General features: G+C 45.5%; 1 long non-coding RNA gene across 1 annotated transcript in view; it reads right to left on the reverse strand.

The window, feature by feature from the left end:
- Positions 1–25,656, reverse strand: part of LOC146492466 (uncharacterized) — a 364,885-nt gene that overhangs the window by 128,405 nt on the left and 210,824 nt on the right. The window lies entirely within an intron of this gene.

Raw genomic sequence — 25,656 nt, forward strand, 5'->3', positions numbered from 1 at the left:
TGGATGGATGGATAGATGGATAGATGGATGGATGGATGGATAGATGGATGGATAGATGAATGGATGGATGGATAGATGGATGGATGGATGGATAGATGGATGGATGGATAGATGGATAGATGAATGGATGGATAGATGAATGGATGCATAGATGGATGGATAGATGGATGAATGGATGAATGGATGGATAGATGGATGGATGGATGGATAGATGGATAGATGGATGGATGGATGGATGGATGGTTAAGGTCTGGGGTTCAAAGGATGTGTGGAATCAGCTTTACACATACAGTGTATTTGCAGCCCGTAGATAACATTGTAATAATAAAACAATATTTATATTGTTTAGGAATGACTCATTTTTATACACAGCTCCCAATTAGACAACGGAGTGAGGAGAGAACAGGCCTCATCCGGCCTTGAAGTGCGTGCTATTTCATGACAGAGTAATCCTCAGAGTTACCTGTGGATTTGGGAGCTGTTCACTGGAACACTTGAGCTCCAAAGAGATGTCGGTGCAGGTGAGGGAGCCGTCATTACGCTGGAACAACAAACCGAACCCACGAGAGAGCAGACAAAGACGGCACGCACTGCACCACATTCAGCACACACACACATTCAGTTCTTCAACACAGCAGATGTCACAGATATGACAGAGTGTGTGAAAAATGTTCTTCCTCATACACACCACTTTACATCACGACACCAACTCGGAAGAAATCCCTGCTGCAAAAGTATTTAGACAAAACCACTGAAGCATGGCCGTGGTTTTGTCCACATACTTTTGGTAAAAGATGAAAGTTCTTGTACTGCAGAGGTCACAGTGGTTCTTTGGTCACATTTCACCATCATTCTGATGAAAACAGTGTATTTGGAGGAGTGTGTGCAGCACTGAACACGTCCTGGTGTTCTCTCGTATCTTGTCATCTGTTACACCTGCAAACTGAAAACCTGACAACAAAAAATGCAGGTCAACCTTTGCAGGAAGCTGTGACGGCAGATCAGATCAGCTGCATGTTTGAGGTTTGGCTCAGTGTTCTGTGGAAGTGAGTCACACACACACACACACACACACACACAAACAAACACACACACACAGACAGGGGATTTCTAAGAATCACCCCGCAGTTCTTCAGCTTGAGACACCTGAGTTAGAAAACACAAACACTGCAGTTGTCTTTCACTCGCGAGGGCAGTCATGGACGCGCGACCTTCGTCTCATCACTGTCTGCGTGCTTTATTTATACTTTTCTGTGTGTGTGTGTTTGTTTCTGTGTTTGTTTCTGTGTGTGTACAAAAATAACAACGTCACTCAGAGAAACAGGTTTTTCCCTTTTCTACATCTGTATGTTCTCTGAAGACAGGAAGTGGTTAGTAGCTGAATAAGTTCATCATCACAAAAGTTATTAGGTGAAAAGTCACGTAGACATGTAGCTTAGTGATCAATAAAAAGAGCACACTTCATGGAGCTGATCACATTATATAAAAACAATTTTCCTTTGACACACACACAGAAACAAACACACAAACACAAACTAACACAGACACACACAGACCGCCTGTGCTTGTTGACGTGTTGCGTGTCAAAGTAAAACCAACACTTCACACAGACACACACACAGAAACAAACACACACACACAAACAAACACACACACACACACACACACACACACAGACCGCCTGTGCTTGTTGACGTGTTGCATGTTGACGTGTTGCGTGTCAAAGTGAAACCAACACTTCACACACACACACAGAAACAAACACACACACAAACACACACCGCCTGTGCTTGTTGACGTGTTGCGTGTCAAAGTAAAACCAACACTTCACACAGACACACACACAGAAACAAACACACACAGACACAGACACACACACACAGACCGCCTGTGCTTGTTGACGTGTTGCATGTTGACGTGTTGCGTGTCAAAGTGAAACCAACACTTCACACACACACACAGAAACAAACACACACACAAACACAAACTAACACACACACAGACCGCCTGTGCTTGTTGACGTGTTGCATGTTGACGTGTTGCGTGTCAAAGTGAAACCAACACTTCACACAGACACACACAGAAACAAACACACACACACACACACACACACAGACCGCCTGTGCTTGTTGACGTGTTGCATGTTGACGTGTTGCGTGTCAAAGTGAAACCAACACTTCACACAGACACACACAGAAACAAACACACACACACACACACACACACAGACCGCCTGTGCTTGTTGACGTGTTGCATGTTGACGTGTTGCGTGTCAAAGTGAAACCAACACTTCACACATGCAAACTTTGAAGTCAGGAAAACCAAAACCTGCAGAACCAAACTGGAGTCTGAGCTCGAGAAACTGATCTAACGCAGCCTCTCCGAGAGCCTCGTGTGACCCCGAACGGCCGAGAGATCAATACTTACATCACTGCATCAGGCAAATGGATCCATCAGCCTGAGCTTCTAAAAGCTGCTCCACACCTTTTCTTATCGTGATAAGGTTTCTAAAGAGGCGGTGTGCTCTCAAGCCTGGGTCACTGGAGAGGGCAGCAGAGGAATCCAGCCTGAAAGCACGAGTCTCATAAATGAATAAACTTTGAATGCTGCTTACCTGTGCAGCACCTCACAGAGTGGCACGCTACACTGCAAACACAAACTGAGGTAAAACATGAAAACATGGTCCTACAAAACATGTTCACATCTGACAAACGAACATTTGAAACACAAGTAACGTGTGACGGGATAATCTGGGCTTATCTGTCGAGTCGACTTCCCTCGTGCCACCTCGTCCAGCTTATCCGGGGAAACGTCGCGGCGTTGCCAAGGAAGGCAGGTATGTGTGCAGGAGGTGGTGGTGAGGCAAAGCAGGAGAACTGGGAGTAGGATTATTAGTTCTTCAGAAATGTAATCACTAAATACTGTAAATGCAGCACAGTGAAGTGTTCGTGTCAACATTTAAAGTGAGTAGCATTCAGCCAATCAGGTTGAGGAGCAGGTGAAGCCTGCCGCCGTTCCTGGCCAGTGCAGGTAGGCCTTCTGGCGTTCACGGTGGAAAGCTGCAGAAAATGAAGAAACTTGTTCTCGCTCGACGGCTGGAGCAGCACGGCTGACAGGACCTGACACGCCTGCAGTATTTACTCAGGAATGTGTAACAGTAATACATGCAGGGAGGGCGTGTGGGAGGAGCCCGAGGAGAAGGCGCTCCCCCACCAGGAATTCGAGCACGAGGTCACTGTGTTACCAACAAAGACAAAGAGTTATTCATCACGCAGCGCTGCGAAGCACACAGCTAGCTGTCCTCATGATGTCACAGTGTTAAATGTGCCCCCACCCCCACAGCAGGTGGGCGCCCCTCCCTGAGGGGAGGAAGGGGCTCCTTCCTGTTACAAGGGACCTCTTCCTCCTCGCTGTCGCCAAGTGTTTAAGACCGTCGGCTTGTTGAGTTTCTCTCTGTGGGCGACTGTTGATTTGTTGTTGAACTGAGGTGTTTCAAGGCTTTCTTATCATTTCTAAAGAAGTCTGATCAATAGTTCGTCTTTGGACATTTTCCTCATGTCTGTGAAGCGACTTCAGTCTGCTCCGTGCTTCAGTCAAACATAAAAAGGCTCAGAGATAAGCTGTGTTGTGTCTACAGATAAAAGATAAGTTATCGAAGAGTTTAACATTTTATCTTTAGACTGTCAGTCACGGATGAGACCCGGAGCATCCGTGGAGCAGTGTGGGATCATCCTGGCAGAGCTTTGCGTGTCCTTCAGGAAGCCTGGAGAAGTGTTCCTGAGGATCCTCACAGAGCTGACGGAGCTCAGAGGATGAAGATGTTCCAGCCTTTGTTGCGGCCCTCTCCTCCCTGCCTTGCTTTCAGACTCTTCTTCTTCTTTGGTGTTTATTGGCGGTCGACAGTCAACAAACTGGTGCGTTACCTTCAGCAGCTGGTACGGAGCGTGGACCAGAAAGTCACGTAAGGATTAGATCCTGTCATACAGACGTGTGTGTCTAAGATAATTAGATGTGCCTGATATTTTCACTTCTTCAGTAAACCAGTTGTCTTCTCGTAATCATCAGACCCATCGTGTTCACTCTGGATTGTTGAGTTTCTATGAATCTGTCCCGTCTACTTTCTGAATGGCTGCACTGGAAACTTACAATGAACTGGAATCTGAACCAATGACTGATTTTAATGGTGTCTTCAGCCCGGTGGACGGCTGATAACATCACTTTCCTGTTCCCTACGTTGATATTAAACTCTCAATCACAGCGACTCCCGCTCTGTCAGATAGACTCTTAGATAATCTGCACATGACAGCAATATTGATCAATATGTTTCTGTGCTGTTTGTCAGTTTAAAGTAAACTCATCATTTCCAACAGAGTGAGTCTACTGCAGCTTCTGGAAGTATCCACGGCTGTATTTCTGGTAATGACTGTTTGACTTATTGATCGATTCACAGTCCAAATAAAACGTCTTTTTCTTCTTTTTCCAGCAGCTGTTTCCTGAGTTGGATGATCCGCCCAGTAACTCAGTGTTAGCTGTTCTTGTCGAACGTGCACCGGTTTTTCTCCTGGTTCTACCTGTCTGAGTTCACCTGTACAGAGTCTGAACTATAAACCACACATACACTGACCTGTATATAACCCTGCTCTGTCACGTCCAGTCAAACTTCTCATGATGTTTAACACTTTCTTGCATTTGTCTGAACGTGTCATCAAACCAAACCATTTCACTCTTTCTTCTACTTTAGTTTAATGTCCTTGATGTCTTTGCTTGTAAAAACATTGTTTGTACCCACTCATGTGACCGTCCTTCAGCTTTAAAACCACTTCCTGTACATTTCTAGTAATAAACTCCTTCCTCTCTTCCACACATGTCGCCATCATCTGTCTACAACACATCATTTATCATCAATGAAAATGATAAAATAATGAGTGACTCGCTCTACTCTACTGTGGTGTTACATTTTCTACTATACTATACTTATACTATACTTATTTCCTGTCCTGACTTTATCCATCTGTGCAGTCGCCCTGTGACGCCATCTTTAATTAGTAAACCTCTCCACATCTTATCATACATGCTTTCTCTGTCACGGCTGGGCAGCAGTCGTGTGGTGGAATGAAAGAGGACCCAAGATGCAGATGGAGATTTCAAGGTGAGGGCAGAACTAAACATAAACCTAAACTGGTGAAACTAACACAAACAGAGGACACAAAGCGAGGAACAGAGAGACACGGAGACATACCAAAATGATGCAGAGAAATGCAGACGACGAGATGAGCAGCACAGGCAGACACGCAGTATAAATACACACACCAGGTAATCAGGAAATGGCACACAGGAGGGGACACGGCTGGAACTAATGGACATAACGAGACACAAACCTACAAAGTAAAACAGGAAACTCACAGACTGTTTCACAACACCAACTCGGGGACACGAACAGAACAGAGGAAGGACACAGGCAGGGATGATAGAAACACTAAACACACAACTCAAACCATAAGAACAAATACAAAACAGCAGAAACTGGAAAATAATAACAATAAACTCAAAACACTGGGTCAATGACCCAGGACCATGACATTCTCAATATCATAAAACACTGTAATATATTACACATATATAATTCTTTCTTTGTTGGCTTTTCAAAACTCCAATTCCAAACTTGTGTGTTTCTACTTCTCCTAAAACCACTTAGTGATTCACGCCTCTTTGTTCTGTACAGTCTGCCATTAAAGCAGTTTGCGCTGTAGTGTTTTGCTGTTGTGTCATCTCTGCCTGGCTTGTGTGTCGGTACCACCGTCTTTGTAACGGGACCAAAAGTAGTTGGACAGTTCAAGTGTGGGCAATTCCTTCTTTATGCCAAAATAAATGAGTAAATAAATAAAAGGTCTGAGTTGATTTGGCAGATTGTGCTGTGAACAGAGTACATGTGGTCAAAGCAGCTCTCCTCTCCATACGAGACATCCTTAAACCCCATCTGAGAAACGTCTACAATCGCATGAGTGGCAAAATCTACAGTTTGGTGCATGAAAGAAAGCACCGGTGAACAACACAAAAAGACCTGGACAACCACCAGTCTGTCTGTGTGGCTTTTCTGAAGGCCATGGAGAGGAGGGTGGAGCAGCTGGGACTTCAATCAGCAGCACCTGACCTCCTCTCCGACAGGCTGTTGGCTGTTTCTTGCAGCAATCCTCCAATCCTGAAAGAGAAGTTAAAAAGACATAAATGAATGAGATTTGTTATTAGCCCCACTATCGCCCCCGTGTGGCACAGCAGGGCATTGCTGTGTGTTTGTGTGCAGCAGGTTTTACTGTCCCTGTGTGATTACAGGCTGGAGTAATAACAGGCTTGAAGGAGGAACAGAGTCCACAGCTGAAGCTTGGAGCTTGTTTGCTTCTCTCTCAGTGTGGGAGTCCGTCTGAATCAGGCAGCTAATGATTTCATTTACAGGGCCGGACTTTCCCCACAGCAGTCTGAGGTTTGATCATCTACAAGAATACATTCATGCTTCTGTTACACCGCCCAGTTTTCCAGCGGAGCAGCAGAGACTCTCAGAGTGTCTGCGGCTTCTGTTTTAATGCACGGAGCAATGAGAGTGTTATCGACCGCATGAAGAACTTCCTGAGGACGGAGACGTACTTTTGCAAGAAGATGTAAACAACGAAACTGAACTTCTGCACAGCTGGACTCGCCTACTGCTGGAAACTTTGTGAGCTTACACTGAAACCTAATACAGTTCAGTAAGATGATGTCATTATAAAGGTGTTACATCCACCTGTCAGTCAAAAAGGCCACGCCCCTACTGAAGGTAGAAACTATCCATGAAGAATAAAAGCAGGCTGTAAACACGTCTGCTCTTCTGCAAAGCTCGACTGACTCGTGGGCGGAGCTGTAGGTGCAGAGAACAGGAAGTGCAGTCGTTAGAAGTCGCATCAAACTGCTGCGTCACCATGACTGGAACTGCTCTTCCAGCATGTTTGAGTGTTCCAGCCCATACGCTTCATATTTAATGGATGGAGTGATGAGAGTGATATTGATCCTCTGGTCTAATGTTCAGGAAGGGAGGACCGAGATCAGCGCCTGGACACTTTGAACTGGTCCTGTAAGTGGTCTGGAGTATTTACTGGATGATTTTCAAAGGAGCTTGCAAAGAAAAGCGTCTGGACTTCTTCTTTAAATTACTTGAAGACGTTTCACCTCTCATCCGAGAAGCTTCTTCAGTTCTAAGGTCTAAGGTCAAGTTCTAAGCTCCTTTGACTAGGATGACCTGGATGACTGAGAACCTTCACAGACATACTGGATGATTTCATCAAAGGAAACAGTCCCTGTGAGCAGGGAGGACATGGACCCACAGGAGCTCCGCCCTGCTTCAGGCTGACAGTCAGAGCTCCACCGTTACCGGGGAAATCACTGTCACAGAACCAGCTTTCTGATTGGCTGTCTTAAATACAACGTTTGAGTGGCAGGTGGGCAGAGCTTTATTTAATTCAATTCAATTCAATTTTATTTATATAGCGCCAAATCACAACAAAAGTCGCCTCAAGGCACTTTAAGGTCGACCCTACAATATTCCAACAATCATATGAACCCCTATGAGCAGCACTTTGGCGACAGTGGGAAGGAAAAACTCCCTTTTAACAGGAAGAAACCTCCAGCAGAACCAGGCTCAGGGAGGGGCGGGGCCATCTGCTGTGATTGGTTGGGGTGAGAGAAGGAAGACAGGATAAAGACATGCTGTGGAAGAGAGACAGAGGTTAATAACAACAATCATATGGCCCCCTATGAGCGACAGTGGGAAGGAAAAACTCCCTTTAACAGGAAGAAACCTCCGGCAGAACCAGGTTCAGGGAGGGGCGGCAGAAGCCTCATGAGCCATCTCTCTATGACATCATCCAGAGCCAAGAGTAGAAAAAAGGGTGTGAAACTGAGTGCTGGGCCCACAGCGACCAGTGGACACACACATCCATCCGTTATAATTGTAGAGTCGTTACCCTACGATACGAAGCGCCCTGTGTGTTGTTGTGGTTTAAACTGAATCACTGAAACAAGCATCCACACTGTGACATGTTTAGGTGATTTCCTCGCCAGTTTGTGAATCTTTAGACAAGTTCAAACTAAACCTGTCCCAACAAGCCCGACATTCAAATACACGTAGAAATGAAATCTTGTGAGAATGTATTAATCCGCAGGGCATACAAATCCTAGCTGGCACAGTCTGAGCGATTTGTCCCGACACGGCCACCTGTCAGTCATGTTCAGTCAAACAGCAGCAGGGGCCGTCTAATTGCTGGAAATGTTTCTGTGATGATTGGTCGTTTGAGTCCAGCGTCAGTGTTTGGATGGATTTCATGCTCACACAGAAGAAGCCTGAACGTAGGAAGCTGTTCTTTTATTGGAAGTTCTCCAGATGAAGGTGTATGTAAGCATATGTAAGTTGAATAAGGAAGCTGTATGGTCTCAGGTGTCTCAGCCTGGGATCACTTCCACTCTCTGCATCTTTCAGCCTCCAGCTCTACGTTGTGTCGGCCATCAGCGGCTCTGTGCCTCGTCGCTCCATCTCTACGCCTCGCTAACCACACCTTCCCCAGTATCTCACTCTGATGGTGCTCATGCGTGCTATGCTTTGCTTGTGCCATGCATTACTGGTTACGTGCATGTGCTTCCTGTAGGTCAGACCTCCTGCATCAGTAAGACAGCTTTTCCTTTCTTTGAGCTCAATGCCTGTCATTGCTGAGGTGGGCCATCGGAGTCTAACCGCCTCTTTTCTGTATATCAATAAATCATTTCTCTCCTTAACAACCTACAGATGTGGAGGAAGCACCTGCCTACACGTGATGAAGCTTTACCGCAGACAGGTGATTGTCCAGGTGAGTAAAACCAAGCTGAAGACCTTCAACTGCTGGATACTAATTATTAGAACATGTAAACACAAGAGTCATTTAACTTGACAGAAAATACTGTGCAAAAGTCTTGAGCCACTCCTAATTTTTAAATCCTGCTTTGAGGGTCTTTCTGAAAGTCACCAGCTGTGAAGACGGCTGCTGTTTATTTCCTTCTGAGAGCAGAAAGCTGTTTAGAGCTACACTCAATAATTAGTTGAGTTTATAGGAAAAAGATATTGTACTCATGAATAGGGATGCACCGATACCCGATACTGGTATCGGGTATCGGCCTCGATACCACATTTTCTAAAGTACTCGTACTCGATACCGGGGACCGATACCACGGTCTGAGACCTGTCTATGTTTGAGCGGCATGTAAGGGGTTAATCACAGGCCCCGAGTAAACAAATTTAAAATTAAATTTTGTTTTTCATAATTATTTATTCTGTAATATGTTGCATACAACATGCTTTTCATTTTAAATAAATGTTCTTAATTCCAAACTAGTCCCTTGTTGTTGTTTTTTTTGTTAAATTATAGGACTGAAGCTGTTACCTGCAAATTTAAATCATGTTTTTATTAAGTACTCGGTATCGGCGAGTACTGAAATGCAAGTACTCATACTCGTACTTGTTTCCAAAAAAGTGGTATTGGTGCATCCCTACTCATGAATACACATCCTATAATTAAAGTTATCATTTACTAAAAATGCCGAGGAGCGGGTCTGCCGTTTGAGGAGCCGCCATGTTTCCCTGTTGTATTTGACTGCCGGGAGGGGCGTCTCCCACCAAAGGTGGAGGTGAAGAGAAGTCATAGGCTTTGGATGCTGCGCAGGGACATTTACATCCACGTCTGCAGCTTCAGACTTCAGATGATAAATCATGCTTATGATTTATCATCTGAGAACGTGTCCCCTCATCAAAGAAATGAAAATGTGAAGTTACCAATTCATCATCTGCACCTCCACCTGCATCATAAAACGTCACCAAGCCTCATCTCCTGAACTGAGGTCAGAGAAGCAGCAGATTAATATGAGCCTGCCTGAGCTCAGGTTATTGCTGCTGGCCTCCACAGCAGTCCCAGTTTCTCCTCTGGGGAAACGAACTGGTCTCTCTGAGCAAACATGTGCCATCCCAGCGCTGCAGCATCGCTGAGCGGCTGTAGCAGAGCAGACGGAGCGAGGCCCGGTGCCTTTAACGTGTACTCCATCTTCAGCTTCACAGCTGCGTCCACATTCATCGTGACCTTTCACCTGCTCTTGTCATGACTCCCAGCAGCTTCTCCTGAAAAAGGCGAACTTACCGAATCATTACACATTTATTTCTGGAAGCAGTGTTGCATCATGTGACGTCTGTATTTGCATATTTGAGGAAATGACGCGTGTGAGTAATCACCGGCTGACAGCCTGAGGGGGCGTGTCACAGATTTATTGTCTTTTACAGTCACATCCTTTGAGTCTGACAGTGTCGCAATCTAAAGCCAGCATGTGTGTCATGTTCAGTAAACTGCACCAATTTAACGTGAGATGCAGAGTCGGACCTTCGATCTGTTTCTTAATAATTCTGCAGCTTGTGTCATCAAAGGTCTCCTGCTCACCACGATTTCATCTTCCTGGGTTCCTTCTGGTTCCTTCTACTACAGCGCTGTGCAAAAGTCTTCATCTGCCCCTCATTTCTTTATATTTTGCAGTAAAGTATGGAATACGTGCAGATTTATTCAGACATGTGCAAACATTCATGTGTATTTAGTTAAAAACAGAGTTATTAGCTGTGAGCACCTTTAATCTGGAGCTCAGCTCTGTGAGGATCCTCAGTTCTCCGGGCTTCCTGAAGGACAGCGGCGTGTTCGCTGTCAGGATGAAGCTTCAGTGATGCTGAGGCTCTGCTAGAGTTCCCCCGTGTGTTTCTGTCCAGGCGTGCTTCCCTGCACTGGCGGCGTGTTTGGATCGTTGCCGTGGTGAAACATGAAGCTGCTGTCAGTCAGATGTTTGTGATGGTTTTGGTGCTGGATTCAAATCTTTGAATCGTATCTGTTATTAATCTCTGTCTCTCTTCCACAGCATGTCTTTTATCCTGTCTTCCTTCTCTCACCCCAACCGGTCGCAGCAGATGGCCCCGCCCCTCCCTGAGCCTGGTTCTGCCGGAGGTTTCTTCCTGTTAAAAGGGAGTTTTTCCTTCCCACTGTCGCCAAAGTGCTTGCTCATAGGGGGTCATATGATTGTTGGGCTTTTCTCTGTATCTATGAAGCGCCTTGAGGCGACATTTGTTGTGATTTGGCGCTATATAAATAAAATTGAATTGAATTGAATTGAAATCTGATAGTAAATTTTCATTTTGACAGTTTTGACAAGATCTCAGACCTGCAGCTCCGAACGTCGACAGACGCATCACGTTTATGATCAGATGATCACACGATGAGCTGTGGTCACAGCTGAGTGAAGAGCCGATACGAGAGGATTCAGCTGAACTAAGCCACACACTGCGTGGTCACATGACACGGCTGCCGCACGTGCAGAAGTACATATACTCTTCAGTGAAGTAGAAGTACACATGTGTGATAAAAAAGTACCAACTGTGACCTCACCACAGCGCAGCAGGCTGACCTTTGACCTGCAGGCAGCTGTGTTTGGATTGTTTCACTGTTTGCAGGAGTTTCAGTAGCAACAGATCATCATCTTCATCGTGAAGATGAAACCTGTGACGCTCTAAGAGGCAGATAATCTGAGCTGCTGATGATCCCACGTTTGGTTTCTGAGCCACAATTCAAACCTTTGGTGTGTTTGACCTCTCAGGACAGAAATGTGTTCAGATATTTATGTGTCTGAGACGTTTCTATTAAAGCGCCGAGAACGCTGAATCTGCAGATGTTTTCTGTTCTTCGCTTTATTCACAGATGCAGTGAAGACGTGTCAGGAGCAGAGAGACGTGCGGTAAAGACGTCGGACTCGAGCCGGCTGCTCTCAGCTGTACGGCCCGGCCTCGAGCGTTGACATCATGCTTGTCTGGTGATTTTCACTGCAGAGAGGACGCAGCGAAACATTTATTATTGCTGTCAAACATAAACGTCTATGACTCACGCCCTCCACGCCATAACCTGTCATGTTGCTATTAACGAAACCATTGACTGTAAGTGAACAAGCCGTGGGCGTCGACCAGCAGGAGGAGCCTGCTGATGTCACTTCCTGCTCTTTGGAACATTTGTTTGTGCAACATTTTCTGCTGAAACCTGCGAGTCAGCATCGTCCATCCTGTTCCCAGCAGCTCCGTCTGATTCCTCACACAGTACACAAACCCACAGGAGAGGAGGAGGAGGAAGGCGTGAACATGGCCGAGTGCCTCCTCGGGTTAACAGCTTCTCTCCTCACTGAAAAACAGAACTGTCCCAGCCCGGCTCACTGTCACACCACGCCACAGCGGGCCGCCGTCAAAAAGCTCCAAATAAATAAATAAATAAAGACCGTTTGCATCACACAGCTAAAGAGCAGAAGTTTCAGTTCTTTTAATGAACTTCATCATCTGAATTATCTTTTGAGGAAAACCTCATAACCTCCAGAGATAACCCGCTCATAACGTCTGCTCTGAAGCACAACCAGCTGACCTGGAGCCTCTCATTCAGAGTTTCATACACTGTTTGTGCATCACACCTATTTTTGAATGAAGAATTATTATCATTGATAGGAACAGGTCAGGATCACTTTAAATTCATCCTAATGATTATTTTTAAAGGACACAGAGCTGCGTTTGCTGCTTTTCACTCATGGGTGCAGTGCAAATAAATAAATGTCACATTAAGGAACGACTCGCTCCAACTTCCACATTCTTACCTGCTGATGTGAACACACCTGCCTCAGCTGTGGCTTTCCTTAGTCTGCACTGCCCTCTACTGGCTGCACTCTGTTACTGCAGCATCCTGTCCTGTCACATGTGACGGGGCTCATTTTTGCTCACAGTCACTAACCTGCTGTTGTCGTGGCAACGGCGCTGGATGTAAACGCTCTCTGCTGGGTTCTGGCTTTGATGGAGAACGTGCACAAATAAAATAAAAATGCAGGATTAGAGTTAAAGCTGAAAGACACCAGGCTCCAGCAGCCGAACTCAACCATCACCTGCGGCTCACGCTGCATCCGTGGCTGCTGTTACACTTGATGTGCGCGTCCACAGGACATTCCTAATCAGCCTTAAACTAATTCCCCATCCCTCGAGTTCTGAACGAACATCACAAAAACATGGAATATTGGGAATCAAACAACAAAACAAACCCTGTGTGCTGCTCCGTGACCACCAGCCCAACCCCACCTTCACCTCCTCCACCCGGGGCACCTCAACGCACCTTTCAGTTTTTTATTTATTTATTCCAAACATGAGTCTATATATTGAACATCAGAGGGCGGCACCCCTCCTACAGTCACCCCACAAGTCAATATCAATAATAATAATAATGATAACAAGAGAATCAATAATGTCCTGCTGATCTGAGGGGAAACTGAAAACATCAGGAAACACACACACACGCACACACACACACACACACACACTCTTTCTCTTCTGCTGCTGCTTCACTTCCTGCATGTCAACAAACTATAATTATATATTTTGTAATTGTAACTTTATATTCTCTTTTTTATAAAAAGGAAAAAAATGATAACAAAAATAAAATAAAATAAAATATAAATATAAAAATGTTGTTATGATGTTATAAAATACAAATAAAATGATTAAATGATAAAACAAACACAGATGTGTGTAACAACTGCAGCAGCTGTTCGTTCATTTCATAGTAAAAAAGGGAAAAAGTCAACAGGTTGTTTTTTTTGTACAGCAGGTCCAAATTATTCAGCGATGGAGCTCAGCGCCGCCGGCAGCTGACAGGTGACCTTTAGAAATGAGACAACTCGGCGATCAGATCGCTGTGACATCAGCTTCAGGATCGGGACGAGGAGGAGGAGAAGCTCCTCTGATTGGACAACAGGACAGGAAATACAATCACAAACTTAGTTTTTCTTCTTCTCCACTTTGTGTGAGTGTGTGTAGCGTTTCGTCTATACAAACACCTGGATCAGTATCAAACAGTCTGAGTCCTCGTTGCTCGGCATGGAGCGAGATGATTGGCTGAGGGCGGGTCGGCCTCAGACAGTCACTTCCTGTTTGTCTGTTTAATCCAAAAGGTAAAAAGTCCGTGAGTAGTCCTTCATCCTCAGAGCGGGTCAATCCGCTCATCCCCCGTAAAGGTTTGGTGCAGTCCACTGACGTGTCTTTGCTTTAATGGATGACCCCCACAAAGGGGTCAGAATGGTTTCCTCCTTTGACCCCTGCTGAAGAGCCAGTTTAGACCAATACAGCTTTGGGGTCAATGAGTAGTTTGTGACCTTTGACCCCACAGACAGCATCCTTAGGCTCAGTCGTGTCCGCTGAGTAAGTCTGTCGGTGGGTGTGTCGGGGTCTTGTTGGGGGGCAGCGGCCGGGGCGGGGGCACAGGTTTGTGTTTATACCGCTGCGGGCCATCTGCTGTGATTGGTTGGGGTGAGAGAAGGAAGACAGGATAAAGACATGCTGTGGAAGAGAGACAGAGGTTAATAACAACAATCATATGGCCCCCTATGAGCGACAGTGGGAAGGAAAAACTCCCTTTAACAGGAAGAAACCTCCGGCAGAACCAGGCTCAGGGAGGGGCGGCAGAAGCCTCATGAGCCATCTCTCTATGACATCATCCAGAGCCAAGAGTAGAAAAAAGGGTGTGAAACTGAGTGCTGGGCCCACAGCGACCAGTGGACACACACATCCATCCGTTATAATTGTAGAGTCGTTACCCTACGATACGAAGCGCCCTGTGTGTTGTTGTGGTTTAAACTGAATCACTGAAACGAGCATCCACACTGTGACATGTTTAGGTGATTTCCTCGCCAGTTTGTGAATCTTTAGACAAGTTCAAACTAAACCTGTCCCAACAAGCCCGACATTCAAATACACGTAGAAATGAAATCTTGTGAGAATGTATTAATCCGCAGGGCATACAAATCCTAGCTGGCACAGTCTGAGCGATTTGTCCCGACACGGCCACCTGTCAGTCATGTTCAGTCAAACAGCAGCAGGGGCCGTCTAATTGCTGGAAATGTTTCTGTGATGATTGGTCGTTTGAGTCCAGCGTCAGTGTTTGGATGGATTTCATGCTCACACAGAAGAAGCCTGAACGTAGGAAGCTGTTCTTTTATTGGAAGTTCTCCAGATGAAGGTGTATGTAAGCATATGTAAGTTGAATAAGGAAGCTGTATGGTCTCAGGTGTCTCAGCCTGGGATCACTTCCACTCTCTGCATCTTTCAGCCTCCAGCTCTACGTTGTGTCGGCCATCAGCGGCTCTGTGCCTCGTCGCTCCATCTCTACGCCTCGCTAACCACACCTTCCCCAGTATCTCACTCTGATGGTGCTCATGCGTGCTATGCTTTGCTTGTGCCATGCATTACTGGTTACGTGCATGTGCTTCCTGTAGGTCAGACCTCCTGCATCAGTAAGACAGCTTTTCCTTTCTTTGAGCTCAATGCCTGTCATTGCTGAGGTGGGCCATCGGAGTCTAACCGCCTCTTTTCTGTATATCAATAAATCATTTCTCTCCTTAACAACCTACAGATGTGGAGGAAGCACCTGCCTACACGTGATGAAGCTTTACCGCAGACAGGTGATTGTCCAGGTGAGTAAAACCAAGCTGAAGACCTTCAACTGCTGGATACTAATTATTAGAACATGTAAACACAAGAGTCATTTAACGTGACAGAAAATACTGTGCAAAAGTCTTGAGCCACTCCTAATTTTTAAATCCTGCTTTGACGGTCTTTCTGAAAGTCACCAGCTGTGAAGACGGCTGCTGTTGGATGTCCTTCTGAGGTCAGAGGTAAGTGCTTCGTGTGTGGAGAGCAGATAGCTGTTTAAAGGTACACTCAATAATTAGTTGAGTTTATAGGAAAAAGATATTGTACTCATGAATAGGGATGCACCGATACCGATACTGGTATCGGGTATCGGCCTCGATACCACATTTTCTAAAGTACTCGTACTCGATACCGGGGACCGATACCACGGTCTGAGACCTGTCTATGTTTGAGCGGCATGTAAGGGGTTAATCACAGGCCCCGAGTAAACAAATTTAAACAAATTTAAACAAATTTTAACAAATTTAAAATTAAATTTTGTTTTTCATAATTATTTATTCTGTAATATGTTGCATACAACATGCTTTTCATTTTAAATAAATGTTCTTAATTCCAAACTAGTCCCTTGTTGTTGTTTTTTTTGTTAAATTATAGGACTAAAGCTGTTACCTGTAAATTTAAATCATGTTTTTATTAAGTACTCGGTATCGGTATCGGCGAGTACTGAAATGCAAGTACTCGTACTCGTTTCCAAAAAAGTGGTATTGGTGCATCCCTACTCATGAATACACATCCTATAATTAAAGTTATCATTTACTAAAAATGCTGAGGAGCAGATCTGCCGTTTAAGGAGCCGCCATGTTTCCCTGTTGTATTTGACTGCCGGGAGGGGCGTCTCCCACCAAAGGTGGAGAGAAGTCGTAGGCTTTGGATGCTGCGCAGGGACATTTACATCCACGTCTGCAGCTTCAGACTTCAGATTTATCATCTGAGAACGTGTCCCCTCATCAAAGAAATGAAAATGTGAAGTTACCACATCATCATCTGCACCTCCACCTGCATCATAAAACGTCACCAAGCCTCATCTCCTGAACTGAGGTCAGAGAAGCAGCAGATTAATATGAGCCTGCCTGAGCTCAGGTTATTGCTGCTGGCCTCCACAGCAGTCCCAGTTGCTCCTCTGGGGAAACGAACTGGTCTCTCTGAGCAAACATGTGCCATCTCAGTGCTGAGCGGCTGTAGCAGAGCAGACGGAGCGAGGCCCGGTGCCTTTAACGTGTACTCCATTTAGCTTCACAGCTGCGTCCACATTCATCGTGACCTTTCACCTGCTCTTTTCGTGACTCCCAGCAGCTTCTCCTGAAAAAGGCGAACTTACCGAATCATTACACATTTATTTCTGGAAGCAGTGTTGCATCATGTGACGTCTGTATTTGCATATTTGAGGAAATGACGCGTGTGAGTAATCACCGGCTGACAGCCTGAGGGGGCGTGTCACAGATTTATTGCCTTTTACAGTCACATCCTTTGAGTCTGACAGTGTCGCAATCTAAAGCCAGCATGTGTGTCATGTTCAGTAAACTGCACCAATTTAACGTGAGATGCAGAGTCGGACCTTCGATCTGTTTCTTAATAATTCTGCAGCTTGTGTCATCAAAGGTCTCCTGCTCACCACGATTTCATCTTCCTGGGTTCCTTCTGGTTCCTTCTACTACAGCGCTGTGCAAAAGTCTTCATCTGCCCCTCATTTCTTTATATTTTGCAGTAAAGTATGAAATACGTGCAGATTTATTGAGACATGTGCAAACATTCATGTGTATTTAGTTAAAAACAGAGTTATTAGCTGTGAGCACCTTTAATCTGGAGCTCAGCTCTGTGAGGATCCTCAGTTCTCCGGGCTTCCTGAAGGACAGCGGAGTGTTCGCTGTCAGGATGAAGCTTCAGTGATGCTGAGGCTCTGCTAGAGTTCCCCCGTGTGTTTCTGTCCAGGCGTGCTTCCCTGCACTGGCGGCGTGTTTGGATCGTTGCCGTGGTGAAACATGAAGCTGCTGTCAGTCAGATGTTTGTGATGGTTTTGGTGCTGGATTCAAATCTTTGAATCGTATCTGTTATTAATCTCTGTCTCTCTTCCACAGCATGTCTTTTATCCTGTCTTCCTTCTCTCACCCCAACCGGTCGCAGCAGATGGCCGCCCCTCCCTGAGCCTGGTTCTGCCGGAGGTTTCTTCCTGTTAAAAGGGAGTTTTTCCTTCCCACTGTCGCCAAAGTGCTGCTCATAGGGGGTCATATGATTGTTGGGCTTTTCTCTGTATCTATGAAGTGCCTTGAGGCGACATTTGTTGTGATTTGGCGCTATATAAATAAAATTGAATTGAATTGAATTGAAATCTGATAGTAAATTTTCATTTTGACAGTTTTGACAAGATCTCAGACCTGCAGCTCCGAACGTCGACAGACGCATCACGTTTATGATCAGATGATCACACGATGAGCTGTGGTCACAGCTGAGTGAAGAGCCGATACGAGAGGATTCAGCTGAACTAAGCCACACACTGCGTGGTCACATGACACGCCTGCCGCACGTGCAGAAGTACATATACTCTTCAGTGAAGTAGAAGTACACATGTGTGATAAAAAAGTACCAACTGTGACCTCACCACAGAGCAGCAGGCTGACCTTTGACCTGCAGGCAGCTGTGTTTGGATTGTTTCACTGTTTGCAGGAGTTTCAGTAGCAACAGATCATCATCTTCATCGTGAAGATGAAACCTGTGACGCTCTAAGAGGCAGATAATCTGAGCTGCTGATGATCCCACGTTTGGTTTCTGAGCCACAATTCAAACCTTTGGTGTGTTTGACCTCTCAGGACAGAAATGTGTTCAGATATTTATGTGTCTGAGACGTTTCTATTAAAGCGCCGAGAACGCTGAATCTGCAGATGTTTTCTGTTCTTCGCTTTATTCACAGATGCAGTGAAGACGTGTCAGGAGCAGAGAGCCGTGCGGTAAAGACGTCGGACTCGAGCCGGCTGCTCTCAGCTGTACGGCCCGGCCTCGAGCGTTGACATCATGCTTGTCTGGTGATTTTCACTGCAGAGAGGACGCAGCGAAACATTTCATTATTGCTGTCAAACATAAACGTCTATGACTCACGCCCTCCACGCCATAACCTGTCATGTTGCTATTAACGAAACCAGTGACTGTAAGTGAACAAGCCGTGGGCGTCGACCAGCAGGAGGAGCCTGCTGATGTCACTTCCTGCTCTTTGGAACATTTGTTTGTGCAACATTTTCTGCTGAAACCTGCGAGTCAGCATCGTCCATCCTGTTCCCAGCAGCTCCGTCTGATTCCTCACACAGTACACAAACCCACAGGAGAGGAGGAGGAGGAAGGCGTGAACATGGCCGAGCGCCTCCTCGGGTTAACAGCTTCTCTCCTCACTGAAAAACAGAACTGTCCCAGCCCGGCTCACTGTCACACCATGCCACAGCGGGCCGCCATCAAAAAGCTCCAAATAAATAAATACATAAAGACCCGTTTGCATCACACAGCTAAAGAGCAGAAGTTTCAGTTCTTTTAATGAACTTCATCATCTGAATTATCTTTTGAGGAAAACCTCATAACCTCCAGAGATAACCCGCTCATAACGTCTGCTCTGAAGCACAACCAGCTGACCTGGAGCCTCTCATTCAGAGTTTCATACACTGTTTGTGCATCACACCTATTTTTGAATGAAGAATTATTATCATTGATAGGAACAGGTCAGGATCACTTTAAATTCATCCTAACGATTATTTTTAAAGGACACAGAGCTGCGTTTGCTGCTTTTCACTCATGGGTGCAGTGCAAATAAATAAATGTCACATTAAGGAACGACTCGCTCCAACTTCCACATTCTTACCTGCTGATGTGAACACACCTGCCTCAGCTGTGGCTTTCCTTAGTCTGCACTGCCCTCTACTGGCTGCACTCTGTTACTGCAGCATCCTGTCCTGTCACATGTGACGGGGCTCATTTTTGCTCACAGTCACTAACCTGCTGTTGTCGTGGCAACGGCGCTGGATGTAAACGCTCTCTGCTGGGTTCTGGCTTTGATGGAGAACGTGCACAAATAAAATAAAAATGCAGGATTAGAGTTAAAGCTGAAAGAATTGAGTTTTTCCTTTCCAGTCACCTTTCTCACTCACTATGTGTTAACAGACCTCTCTGTATTGAATCGTATCTGTTATTAATCTCTGTCTCTCTTCCACAGCATGTCTTTATCCTGTCTTCCTTCTCTCACCCCAACCGGTCGCAGCAGATGGCCGCCCCTCCCTGAGCCTGGTTCTGCCGGAGGTTTCTTCCTGTTAAAAGGGAGTTTTTCCTTCCCACTGTCGCCAAAGTGCTTGCTCATAGGGGGTCATATGATTGTTGGGCTTTTCTCTGTATCTATGAAGCGCCTTGAGGCGACATTTGTTGTGATTTGGCGCTATATAAATAAAATTGAATTGAATTGAAAAGACACCAGGCTCCAGCAGCCGAACTCAACCATCACCTGCGGCTCACGCTGCATCCGTGGCTGCTGTTACACTTGATGTGCGCGTCCACAGGACATTCCTAATCAGCCTTAAACTAATTCCCCATCCCTCGAGTTCTGAACGAACATCACAAAAACATGGAATATTGGGAATCAAACAACAAAACAAACCCTGTGTGCTGCTCCGTGACCACCAGCCCAACCCCACCTTCACCTCCTCCACCCGGGGCACCTCAACGCACCTTTCAGTTTTTTATTTATTTATTCCAAACATGAGTCTATATATTGAACATCAGAGGGCGGCACCCCTCCTACAGTCACCCCACAAGTCAATATCAATAATAATAATAATGATAACAAGAGAATCAATAATGTCCTGCTGATCTGAGGGGAAACTGAAAACATCAGGAAACACACACACACGCACACACACACACACACACACACTCTTTCTCTTCTGCTGCTGCTTCACTTCCTGCATGTCAACAAACTATAATTATATATTTTGTAATTGTAACTTTATATTCTCTTTTTTATAAAAAGGAAAAAAATGATAACAAAAATAAAATAAAATAAAATATAAATATAAAAATGTTGTTATGATGTTATAAAATACAAATAAAATGATTAAATGATAAAACAAACACAGATGTGTGTAACAACTGCAGCAGCTGTTCGTTCATTTCATAGTAAAAAAGGGAAAAAGTCAACAGGTTGTTTTTTTTGTACAGCAGGTCCAAATTATTCAGCGATGGAGCTCAGCGCCGCCGGCAGCTGACAGGTGACCTTTAGAAATGAGACAACTCGGCGATCAGATCGCTGTGACATCAGCTTCAGGATCGGGACGAGGAGGAGGAGAAGCTCCTCTGATTGGACAACAGGACAGGAAATACAATCACAAACTTAGTTTTTCTTCTTCTCCACTTTGTGTGAGTGTGTGTAGCGTTTCGTCTATACAAACACCTGGATCAGTATCAAACAGTCTGAGTCCTCGTTGCTCGGCATGGAGCGAGATGATTGGCTGAGGGCGGGTCGGCCTCAGACAGTCACTTCCTGTTTGTCTGTTTAATCCAAAAGGTAAAAAGTCCGTGAGTAGTCCTTCATCCTCAGAGCGGGTCAATCCGCTCATCCCCCGTAAAGGTTTGGTGCAGTCCACTGACGTGTCTTTGCTTTAATGGATGACCCCCACAAAGGGGTCAGAATGGTTTCCTCCTTTGACCCCTGCTGAAGAGCCAGTTTAGACCAATACAGCTTTGGGGTCAATGAGTAGTTTGTGACCTTTGACCCCACAGACAGCATCCTTAGGCTCAGTCGTGTCCGCTGAGTAAGTCTGTCGGTGGGTGTGTCGGGGTCTTGTTGGGGGGCAGCGGCCGGGGAGGGGGCACAGGTTTGTGTTTATACCGCTGCGGGCCATCTGCTGTGATTGGTTGGGGTGAGAGAAGGAAGACAGGATAAAGACATGCTGTGGAAGAGAGACAGAGGTTAATAACAACAATCATATGGCCCCCTATGAGCGACAGTGGGAAGGAAAAACTCCCTTTAACAGGAAGAAACCTCCGGCAGAACCAGGCTCAGGGAAGGGCGGCAGAAGCCTCATGAGCCATCTCTCTATGACATCATCCAGAGCCAAGAGTAGAAAAAAGGGTGTGAAACTGAGTGCTGGGCCCACAGCGACCAGTGGACACACACATCCATCCGTTATAATTGTAGAGTCGTTACCCTACGATACGAAGCGCCCTGTGTGTTGTTGTGGTTTAAACTGAATCACTGAAACGAGCATCCACACTGTGACATGTTTAGGTGATTTCCTCGCCAGTTTGTGAATCTTTAGACAAGTTCAAACTAAACCTGTCCCAACAAGCCCGACATTCAAATACACGTAGAAATGAAATCTTGTGAGAATGTATTAATCCGCAGGGCATACAAATCCTAGCTGGCACAGTCTGAGCGATTTGTCCCGACACGGCCACCTGTCAGTCATGTTCAGTCAAACAGCAGCAGGGGCCGTCTAATTGCTGGAAATGTTTCTGTGATGATTGGTCGTTTGAGTCCAGCGTCAGTGTTTGGATGGATTTCATGCTCACACAGAAGAAGCCTGAACGTAGGAAGCTGTTCTTTTATTGGAAGTTCTCCAGATGAAGGTGTATGTAAGCATATGTAAGTTGAATAAGGAAGCTGTATGGTCTCAGGTGTCTCAGCCTGGGATCACTTCCACTCTCTGCATCTTTCAGCCTCCAGCTCTACGTTGTGTCGGCCATCAGCGGCTCTGTGCCTCGTCGCTCCATCTCTACGCCTCGCTAACCACACCTTCCCCAGTATCTCACTCTGATGGTGCTCATGCGTGCTATGCTTTGCTTGTGCCATGCATTACTGGTTACGTGCATGTGCTTCCTGTAGGTCAGACCTCCTGCATCAGTAAGACAGCTTTTCCTTTCTTTGAGCTCAATGCCTGTCATTGCTGAGGTGGGCCATCGGAGTCTAACCGCCTCTTTTCTGTATATCAATAAATCATTTCTCTCCTTAACAACCTACAGATGTGGAGGAAGCACCTGCCTACACGTGATGAAGCTTTACCGCAGACAGGTGATTGTCCAGGTGAGTAAAACCAAGCTGAAGACCTTCAACTGCTGGATACTAATTATTAGAACATGTAAACACAAGAGTCATTTAACGTGACAGAAAATACTGTGCAAAAGTCTTGAGCCACTCCTAATTTTTAAATCCTGCTTTGACGGTCTTTCTGAAAGTCACCAGCTGTGAAGACGGCTGCTGTTGGATGTCCTTCTGAGGTCAGAGGTAAGTGCTTCGTGTGTGGAGAGCAGATAGCTGTTTAAAGGTACACTCAATAATTAGTTGCGTTTATAGGAAAAAGATATTGTACTCATGAATAGGGATGCACCGATACCGATACTGGTATCGGGTATCGGCCTCGATACCACATTTTCTAAAGTACTCGTACTCGATACCGGGGACCGATACCACGGTCTGAGACCTGTCTATGTTTGAGCGGCATGTAAGGGGTTAATCACAGGCCCCGAGTAAACAAATTTAAACAAATTTAAACAAATTTTAACAAATTTAAAATTAAATTTTGTTTTTCATAATTATTTATTCTGTAATATGTTGCATACAACATGCTTTTCATTTTAAATAAATGTTCTTAATTCCAAACTAGTCCCTTGTTGTTGTTTTTTTTTGTTAAATTATAGGACTAAAGCTGTTACCTGTAAATTTAAATCATGTTTTTATTAAGTACTCGGTATCGGTATCGGCGAGTACTGAAATGCAAGTACTCGTACTCGTTTCCAAAAAAGTGGTATTGGTGCATCCCTACTCATGAATACACATCCTATAATTAAAGTTATCATTTACTAAAAATGCTGAGGAGCAGGTCTGCCGTTTAAGGAGCCGCCATGTTTCCCTGTTGTATTTGACTGCCGGGAGGGGCGTCTCCCACCAAAGGTGGAGAGAAGTCGTAGGCTTTGGATGCTGCGCAGGGACATTTACATCCACGTCTGCAGCTTCAGACTTCAGATTTATCATCTGAGAACGTGTCCCCTCATCAAAGAAATGAAAATGTGAAGTTACCACATCATCATCTGCACCTCCACCTGCATCATAAAACGTCACCAAGCCTCATCTCCTGAACTGAGGTCAGAGAAGCAGCAGATTAATATGAGCCTGCCTGAGCTCAGGTTATTGCTGCTGGCCTCCACAGCAGTCCCAGTTGCTCCTCTGGGGAAACGAACTGGTCTCTCTGAGCAAACATGTGCCATCTCAGTGCTGAGCGGCTGTAGCAGAGCAGACGGAGCGAGGCCCGGTGCCTTTAACGTGTACTCCATCTTCAGCTTCACAGCTGCGTCCACATTCATCGTGACCTTTCACCTGCTCTTGTCGTGACTCCCAGCAGCTTCTCCTGAAAAAGGCGAACTTACCGAATCATTACACATTTATTTCTGGAAGCAGTGTTGCATCATGTGACGTCTGTATTTGCATATTTGAGGAAATGACACGTGTGAGTAATCACCGGCTGACAGCCTGAGGGGGCGTGTCACAGATTTATTGTCTTTTACAGTCACATCCTTTGAGTCTGACAGTGTCGCAATCTAAAGCCAGCATGTGTGTCATGTTCAGTAAACTGCACCAATTTAACGTGAGATGCAGAGTCGGACCTTCGATCTGTTTCTTAATAATTCTGCAGAAAAAGCTCGTGTCATCAAACATCTCCTGCTCACCACGATTTCATCTTCCTGGGTTCCTTCTGGTTCCTTCTACTACAGCGCTGTGCAAAAGTCTTCATCTGCCCCTCATTTCTTTATATTTTGCAGTAAAGTATGGAATACGTGCAGATTTATTGAGACATGTGCAAACATTCATGTGTATTTAGTTAAAAACAGAGTTATTAGCTGTGAGCACCTTTAATCTGGAGCTCAGCTCTGTGAGGATCCTCAGTTCTCCGGGCTTCCTGAAGGACACCGGAGTGTTCGCTGTCAGGATGAAGCTTCAGTGATGCTGAGGCTCTGCTAGAGTTCCCCCGTGTGTTTCTGTCCAGGCGTGCTTCCCTGCACTGGCGGCGTGTTTGGATCGTTGCCGTGCTGAAACATGAAGCTGCTGTCAGTCAGATGTTTGTGATGGTTTTGGTGCTGGATTCAAATCTGATAGTAAATTTTCATTTTGACAGTTTTGACAAGATCTCAGACCTGCAGCTCCGAACGTCGACAGACGCATCACGTTTATGATCAGATGATCACACGATGAGCTGTGGTCACAGCTGAGTGAAGAGCCGATACGAGAGGATTCAGCTGAACTAAGCCACACACTGCGTGGTCACATGACACGGCTGCCGCACGTGCAGAAGTACATATACTCTTCAGTGAAGTAGAAGTACACATGTGTGATAAAAAAGTACCAACTGTGACCTCACCACAGCGCAGCAGGCTGACCTTTGACCCTAACCCTTTTCACTGGAGAGAGGACGCAGCGAAACATTTATTATTGCTGTCAAACATAAACGTCTATGACTCACGTCCTCCACGCCATAACCTGTCATGTTGCTATTAACGAAACCAGTGACTGTAAGTGAACAAGCCGTGGGCGTCGACCAGCAGGAGGAGCCTGCTGATGTCACTTCCTGCTCTTTGGAACATTTGTTTGTGCAACATTTTCTGCTGAAACCTGCGAGTCAGCATCGTCCATCCTGTTCCCAGCAGCTCCGTCTGATTCCTCACACAGTACACAAACCCACAGGAGAGGAGGAGGAGGAAGGCGTGAACATGGCAGAGCGCCTCCTCGAGTTAACGGCTTCTCTCCTCACTGAAAAACTGTCCCAGCCCGGCTCACTGTCACACCACGCCACAGCGGGCCGCCATCAAAAAGCTCCAAATAAATAAATACATAAAGACCCGTTTGCATCACACAGCTAAAGAGCAGAAGTTTCAGTTCTTTTAATGAACTTCATCATCTGAATTATCTTTTGAGGAAAACCTCATAACCTCCAGAGATAACCCGCTCATAACGTCTGCTCTGAAGCGCAACCAGCTGACCTGGAGCCTCTCATTCAGAGTTTCATACACTGTTTGTGCATCACACCTATTTTTGAATGAAGAATTATTATCATTGA

The sequence above is a fragment of the Neolamprologus multifasciatus genome, chromosome 22, assembly GCF_963576455.1.
Source record: "Neolamprologus multifasciatus chromosome 22, fNeoMul1.2, whole genome shotgun sequence".
Taxonomy (NCBI): domain Eukaryota; kingdom Metazoa; phylum Chordata; class Actinopteri; order Cichliformes; family Cichlidae; genus Neolamprologus; species Neolamprologus multifasciatus.